Raw genomic sequence first — 8794 nt, 5'->3', positions numbered from 1 at the left:
ATTGCGGTTTCCTCGGGGCATGTGATAGTTGTACCTCAGAGGAAATGTAGTTGATCAAGCTACATTCACTCCTTAATACGACTATGAACAGTCCCATCTTAACCGAGATTCTAGAATTATCTTATTTGATTTGGTATTATGTTATTTTTCCTGTGTCTTAAGAGTAGGGGTGTTTTATCGTTGTGTTTTATTTGTTTTGTATTGTTCAGAGTTGTTTTGTCCCATTTTGGTTTATAGTTGCATATCAATGTGTGGTTAGATATGCTAGTTCACTATAAACTTGGCTCTGATACCAACCTGTCACACCCCAAACCAGACAGCGGAAACGTCCGAGGGCTCACGTGACTTAAATTGAATATCATCATAATGAATATACATGAATCATAACATAAACATCACCATGCATCAATATATTACAACTGGAATTGTTCACATCAAGTACATTGTTTTAAATATTACACATTCATAACATAATTTGTTTGAGAGTTTTCAAAAAACATAACATCCTAACATTACTTGATATTACCCTTCCGCTTACCTGTTACCTAAGAATACAAGTTATTTTGGAAAACGTCAACATATTAAATGTTGGTGAGTTCATAAGCAATGTTGTGATAAAAATGATTTGTGTAGTTTGTAAAACCCAGAAAATCCGATATTTTCTGAAAAAGGCAATAGTTTGTCAAAGTGTGAAGATCCATAAGTTGATGCATGAATGATTTCAAAACGTGTATATAAAAGGGAGTTTTGTAAAACCCAGAAAATCCGATATTTTCTGAAGGTCCCTTTATATGGAATTGGGTCATAGAAGGCCCAATAACATATAATCATTATCCCCTTGGGCCCAAATGTCATGTTAATGGACTTCAAGATCCAACAAGCATGATTTGAGACTTTCAGCCCAAGGTCTTTGGAATGTTTACTTGTCTTAGGCATTGTATAATTGTTGGAGGGTTTGATTCAACGATTTGTTATTTTGTATCGACTCGAGACCGAGCGATTTGTTTATAACGATATTTGGAGTTATACGTGTATTTGTCTTTCGATTTTTGTAAGCCGTAGATTAGTATTTTTGACTCAATATTCTATAAATAAAATAATTTGTTTAAAAGTATAGTTTGACCTGTTCAGCCCCTTTCTTTTTATAAAATAACAATTTTAGTCCTTTATATAAAAGAAAAGTCATTTTAAGCCCTTAAAACATTTTCTTGACACTTTCACATCATAGACTTGTTTAAATGATATTTTTAACTCAAGACTTACTCTTTGGCTGTTTCAGCCCTTCCAGAATAGTATATTTTTCGGTTAAAACCCAAACTTTTGCAATTTTTACAATTTTAGCCCAAAACCTAAAAACTTTGCATTTTTGATCCTTTTTGGAAAAGAGAAGCATTTTTAACCCTTGAAATAGTTTTGTTACACTTGTTATCCCCTGTTTTGAAGAATTTACCATTTCAGCCCCTTTAAATGTCATATTTTTGCAACTTTTGGGCTTAATGGGCCGAAAGCCCAAAATTTAGCCCATTAAGCTAATATTTACATTTTAAGTCCTTTGAAGATCATAAGGTTCATAAAAACAACTATTGTAACTGTTTTGACTCTTTTGACCTTTAAGAAACCGTGATTGGCAACTTTTAACCCAACTTTTGTATATTTGACAATTTAAGCCCAAAAATGGGTTTTATGTTAAAATATGTTTATCACAATCTTATAAGTTAATATTCTTGGCTTGTTTAGTGTATTATAACTTAGATCATGTTTGTTTTCCTTCTTATGACATATATCTCAAGATTTCTTCCCTTTTTGTTTACATATTCAACATAAAAACACATAAAATCACACATACAAGCATAAAATCATACATAGTATACACATACACATAGATCTACACATTTTACTTGTATTCTCCCACATAAAACTCATGAAATCCGAAAAGAGAGGGGTATGAAGCTCACATTTGCTTGTTGTTTTCGATTTAGAAGGAAGAAATGAAGAAAGTTTCGATCCTAGCAAGCCTTCTTGGAAGATCTCGAACTTAGAGGCTTCTAAGATGGTGTTCATGAGTTTGAATGGGTTAGGAAGATATTTTTGATACAACAAAGAATCTAGATCATAGATCCAAGAATGAACTTACCTTAGATGAGGATTTTTGTGGAACAATCTCCTTGAAAAGCTTATAAACTTCGAAAATTTGATGAAGAATGGAGAGAGTCCTTATGTTCTTGAGAGAGAGTTTTGAGAGTGTGTGTGTGTGTGTGTGTGTGTGTGTTTGAGTTGGTTTCGGCTGAGAGAAAAAGAGAGAGGGGAAAGAGAAGTGAGTGAAGAGACGGTTGTTTGGATACATGAGTTATTTGCATGGAGAACCAAGAAATAATGGTGAGGTGGCAAGTACAAAAGTCAACTTCTCCTCCCTTTGTGTAGTTGGGCCGAAAAGAGGAGAAGAAAGAAGAGAGATTGGGCCCTTTAATTCTTAAGCCCATATTATAATCCAATTAGGTGAATTTTTGGCCCAAATAAATCTAGGAATGATTTTTATGATCCATTAGGGCTATATAAATTTGTTGTGACCCCATAAGGCCCATTAAAGTTACCCTATTTCATTTTAGGCTTATAAGGCCTAAAATATTAAGTTTCATGTATATGGGTCCAATTAGGGCCCATTTGAGAGTTCTATGTTCAAGATAGTTAAATTGGAAGCTTATTGGTCCGTTAGGCCCAATAAGGAAATCCTAGTCCAAAATGAAATTAAACCTGGATTTCTAGGGTTTCCAATTCTTTGTTGACTATTTGTAGTGCATGTATAAAGTGTTTGATGGATGTTTTGTTGTTATTACACAATAGTCATACATGCTTTCACCTTTTTGGTTCACAATTGTTATCATTGTTGTTGTTACAAGCATCCAAATTCCGAGTTGTGACATTCTTTCTCCAATCAGTTCTAAAAAAGGACTACAAAAGACTGCAAATCTTAGGAACGTGGAACGTAGCAACTCTTAGGGTTCATATTCGAGGTAAAATAAGACCAGAGATCGAGAATTGGTAGTGAAAACCTGGATAGAGTTTCCATAATGGTATGTTTGTGTTTATATTTGACATGGAGTAAGAAAGACTGAGATATATGAGTTTCACAAGCAGCTCTAGGACCTCTAAATAAGTTTGATTTGGTGGTCGGCGCTAAAAGCAAGCTACCAACAAGTCGCCAGCCTTAGAAATACATATGAGACCTTTGGAGTTTTGTTGGTTTAAATTTATTATGGTTGTGGTTTAATTGAACGGGAAGAAATAGGGGAAACACCAAGTGGTATCTCCAACCTCCTCCTTTTAGCTCTGCGTGACAACATTACCAGTATCCTGGGGGTTATCAAAGGTGAACGATGGTGGTTGTTGTAAACGAATGTTGGTGTTGGTGATGAACAATATTGGTAAAGGATCAACTACGAAAAAATTTAAACCATAGGGGTCATTCGTGTAATCTTGAATAACTGATTAACGGAAGAATATTTAAAAACTAATGATAATGACTTCATTGACTAACTTTAGTCCTTATGACGAATTGTTTGCATAGATGGTCTAGGGATGAAAGTGGGTCCAAATCCGGACTGGATGGACCCGGACTCGGAAAACCCAGAACCGGTTAACGAGATTTTATAGAACTGGAAACCGGACCGGTATATAGGAACCAGTTCCGGTTTGGTTCCGGGTAAAGTGGATCTAGAACTGGAAAACCCGGAAACATCAAAGTGGGTAGGTTGGAACTGGATAAAGTGGGTTTAGAACCGGAAAACCCGAATAAACCGGAATTTTTTTGTAACTACTTACTACTTAGTGGGTTGAAGTTTGAAAATTTTCATATTGATATCCCGACTTTAGGGGAATGTAACTTATTGAATACGAAACCACAATTAACAAAATTAGAGTCTAAAATCACATACAAACTCTAAAATACACTCTGGAAAAACCTGCATGTCAATCCGACATCAAACGAATGAGATATGCTTGTGTTAATATTTTCACATAATACAAAGTACAAAAACAAATAGCTGAAAAGTTGAAAATTTTCAGTTTTGATATCCTGACTTCAGAGGACTGTAAATCATTGAATGTTAAACCAAAAATGAAAAAATTATAGTCTAAATTCATGTACAAACTATAAACTACAAGTTGGAAAAAACCACATGTCAATCCAACTTCAAACGAATTAGATATACATGTTTTAAAACATTCACCGAATACAAAAAAACTAAAAAACTAAAAACTTCTAGCTTTGATATCTCGATTTTTGAGGACTGTAAGTCAATGAATATAAAACTAAAAATGACAAATTTATAGTCTAGAATCATGTACAAACTCTAAACTACATATTGGAAAAAACCATATGTCAATTGGAGTTGAAACGAATAAGATATGCATCTTGTAAACGTTTCACAAAAACCGGTTCCGACTCTAAAAGTGGTTCCGGTTCCAAAAATCGGTTCCGGTTTTTAGACCCGGTTTACCCGTACCCAATGGACCCAAACCCGGATTACCCGCAACCCGGATAAAGCCAATTTTTAAACCCGGAACCGGACACGGTTCTATATATTCCGGTTCTAACGGTTCCGGTTCTGGTCCGGTTTTCTGGTTCTAAATCTCATCTCTAAGATGGTCCTTGTGGTTTCAAAATGTTGCAAAGACGGTCCTTTAAGCTAACGATGTTAAATTTTCCAGTTAAGTCCTTTGTGAAATTACACATTTACCCTTCTTATCATAGGGACCGTTTATATAAGCTTTTTAAAGCCACATGGAGCATTTATGTAATTTTGTCTATTATTTATTATCTTTATATTTTATTTATTTATATTTTTGATGAAATAAATTTTTTGATGTTTTTTCTATTTTTTTGCTTATATTTTTTTGATTTTTTTGTTCAAATAAATTTCTTAAAATTTTTTGACACTTTATTTGAATACATGTATTAATTTTTTTTAATGTTTGATTTGAATAAATTTAATTGATCTTTCGCTCGAATACATTTTTAACATTTTTAATATATTTTTTTTACGTTTTGATGTTTTATAAGGCAATATGGCCCAAGAAAGTATACATTGTTGAGTAACTCATTATTTTAAAAAAAATGGTTATTTTTTATAAAATACAATAAAAAATCGTTAAAGTACTCAATTTCCCTATAAAAAAAACAAAAACTAAAAAAAAACATTAAAAATGTATTCGAACAAAACATAAAAAATACTATCCGAACAAAACATAATAATAAAAAAATATTAATAAATGTATTCAAATAAAGCATCAAAAAAACTGTTAGGATCAGTATAGTGTTGCGTCTATTGGACTCGTTAGCTAGTCCATGTTTATCTCCGGTATGATCCTGTCCATCCGTGAGTTTTGTAGGGTTTAGTATAAATAGATGCTTGCATACATCCTAGAATGCAATGATTAGAAACGATTAGAAAAGTATTGTTCAACATATTTATCGTTCTTATTTTGTAACCCTAGAATCCTCTACAGTGGAAGTTCTTAGTCGAGCTCTGCTGAGGATCGAGTAATCTAATCATTCGACACATTCTGAATCATACTTGTGTTTTGTTTTTACTATTTTTACGTTCATCACTTACCTGTTACAAAGATCTAATCGATCAAAGAGTTGTTTTATAACTCATCAATTGGTATCAGAGCAGGAGGCTGTGTAATTCATACACATCTTTTCTATGAAAGAGTTTGTGATTAGGGTTATTCCGCATTAACTAATATTTATTGAGCCTTCATTCCATAATTGACGTAACTCAGCATTTATTTGTTTTGCCCTAATATTACATATTACAAGTCTGATCTTTCAAACAGGTTAAACGATCAAGCATGGACGAGTCACAATTTAATCCCATCAACATCTCGAACAGCATTGGATCAACGACGAAGATTCCTATTCTTTACACCCAGGATTACGAAGTCTGGGCGCATCATTTTGAAGATTATGTCATCGGATCTGAAGACAATGGATACCTTATTTGGGAAGCAATCGTATCTGGACCATTTGCTCACTCAGGAACATCAAAAATCATTAAAAATCAAAAAGAGTATAATGATCTGTTAAAGGACGTAAAGGATGTTGCTCAAGGCGAAAAGGAAAAGTTTCAGTGCAACATTAAAGCATTGAGACTGATTCGATTCGCTCTTCAATCAGATACATTCAGGCTGGTAAGTTCATGCAGCACCGCTAAAGAAATCTAGGATAGGCTGCGAGAGCTACATTCCACAGATGAAGATTTGGAGCATTCTATTCAAACCTTGCTTTTGTCTGAGTTTGGTGAATTTAAACAGAATTATGATGAAACTGTTACTCAGGCGTTTGATCGCTTCAATCATCTTCTTAGCAAGATGATCAAACACGATATAGAAAGGAAGTTGATTGAACAGAAAGTAACCTTTTTGAATGGCCTAAGACCCGAGTGGAGAGCGGTTGTGTCCACTGTTAAAGCTCATGAGCAATTTAAATCTTATTCATTGGCAAAGCTGGTAGGGATTCTGAAATCCCAAGAAAAGATTGTCTTGCAAGAGAAAAATGTGGTCTCAAGTTTGGGGTCCTTGGCACTCCTCTCTAAAAGCAAAAGTGTGGTAGAAGATGAAGATCTCAACTTAGAAGACTATGATCTTACTTCTGAAGACTATGCTATGATGGTGTCGAATCCAAAGAGGTTCATTAAGAAAAGGTTCCCTACCAATAAGAACCGAAATTGGCAGGGAAACTACAGTTCTGAAAAAGTTAAGGAGGAACCGAAGACAGAAGAACCAAAGAAAGAGGCGAAAGTTGAAGGAGATTCTAGAGTGAACTGCTACTACTGTGGAGGAAAGAACCACTATGCCAAAGACTGTGTCCTAAAGAAAATGGTAGAAAAGGATGAGGAAAAAGATGAAGAGGTTGTGTTGATGAAAAATTTGGAAGAGATCAAGAGAAAGAAAGCTGCTACTAACCCTTCAATGAATGCTTTAATTGTGTAGGGTTCGGCAGCGGATGATGAGTTCGGTGGCGTGCAGGTCTGGTCAACCGACTCAGAGGATGATGAAGTTAGGAAGCCATCTCATGGAAAGGCGTATGTTGCAAGAGGTGATGAAAGCAGTGGGAAGTGTTTGATGGTGACAAATGTATCTCAAATGAGGGGATACAATACAGACGGTGGGAATGAGGACACCAAGGAGCGAGAGGACTTATGCTTCACAGCAAAACCTCTCAGTGTGCAGATCAATGAGCTTGATGAATTGATCAAGAAGGTACAATCCATTTTTGTTTCATTCAAAGTCCCACAAAATTCATATGAAAAAGAATTAAAAAGCTTAAATTCTAGAATCTCTAATCTAGATAGCAGTTTAACTCAAACACGGGTCACCAATTCTAACCTAACTGACCAAATAAGCAGGGTGTCATCCAAGAGTGAGGAACGAAGGATGTGGATAGAGCTGAAGGAGTCGGAGCTGATAAAATCTAAGGACAAAAACATTTATTTACAAAGAGACAATTTAAAACTTCTGAAACAGAGAAATGTTTTTTGTTTAATTGCTAAACGTCTTTATTCTAAGATCACTCAACTTCATATGAACTGTGAAATAGGGCAGAAAATTCATCGCATGATTTTGCCCTTCCTTGAGTTTAAGGAGAATGAAATCGATGCTGAAGCATATAATTGTAAAAGTGTAGTTTCGTCTGATGATGTGAATCTGACTTATATGTATGGTCTGGACAAAATCGAATCTTTTATAAAGTCCAAGGACCATAAGGACATGCTGAAAAACCTTTTGGATGAAAAGAATAAACTGAAACTAAGGACCGAAACCATACAAAAATTTGACTCATTGAATGGCAACTTGAGCTCAGAAAATAAAATTGATGTTGCAAACGCGTCTGAGCTTAATGAGGATGATGATATGAGCGTAATTTCTGTAGAGGATGAAGTTGACTGTTCTAAGTTTGTCAAGAGCGAACCCGAAAACCACAAAAATCTTATTTCTGAAAATTCTGTGGAGTTTGCTCGATTGTCCCAAAGTAAGTCCCCGATTCTTGAAGAAAAGGCTGTAGTATACCAAAAGGTGAGAACAACACCAAATCAGGTGTATAAGGTCACAGGAGTAACCGAACATCAGATAGCCGAACTCACCGCCATAGTAAACGAAGATAATGCAGATGGCTGTGATGAGTTTTTCTGGTCTGCTCCTATGGATAATGCTGACGAAACCGTTGGTCTGTCAGAGCGAACGTACTGGAAAACCAAAGGCAGATATGTGTCGGAGCCACTAAACAATCCTGACAACTTCGATGTGCCAAGTACTAGTGGTACAAAAGAAGTTCCTATAGAAGAAGTCACTCCTACAAGCGAAACATCATCTGTTAAAAGTGAACGTACATCGACAGCCAAATCAAGTGAAGGATCAAAAGCAGCAAAGGAATCTGAGATACAAAAAGAATCTCTCAAAGCGAAAACAGTTTTGGCGATTTTAAAACGCCCATTTCTCTTATCATGACAAAAATTCAAAGTCAGAGAAAAGTACTGTCAGGCCGCAAGAACGGAATAACAACCGAAGGGAAAGGTTCGGTTCAGAGAACACCAGCTACCGAAAGCATAGGTTCGGTTCTGAGAGAAAAAGCTATCGAGGTTCAAGGTTCGGTCCTACTAATGACCAAAACCTAAAGGGTCACTTAGAACCTCAAGTCAAGAAAACATCTCAGTCTAAATTCTCTCATTCTAATTCTTTTCAACCCCATTCTAAATCCAATTCTGTTCAAACTCAAAATCCAAAATCTTCAACA

The sequence above is a fragment of the Lactuca serriola genome, chromosome 5 (genome assembly GCF_051521515.1).
Source record: "Lactuca serriola cultivar US96UC23 chromosome 5, Lser_US96UC23_V15, whole genome shotgun sequence".
Lineage (NCBI taxonomy): Eukaryota > Viridiplantae > Streptophyta > Magnoliopsida > Asterales > Asteraceae > Lactuca > Lactuca serriola.
This window is presented reverse-complemented; position numbering follows the sequence as displayed.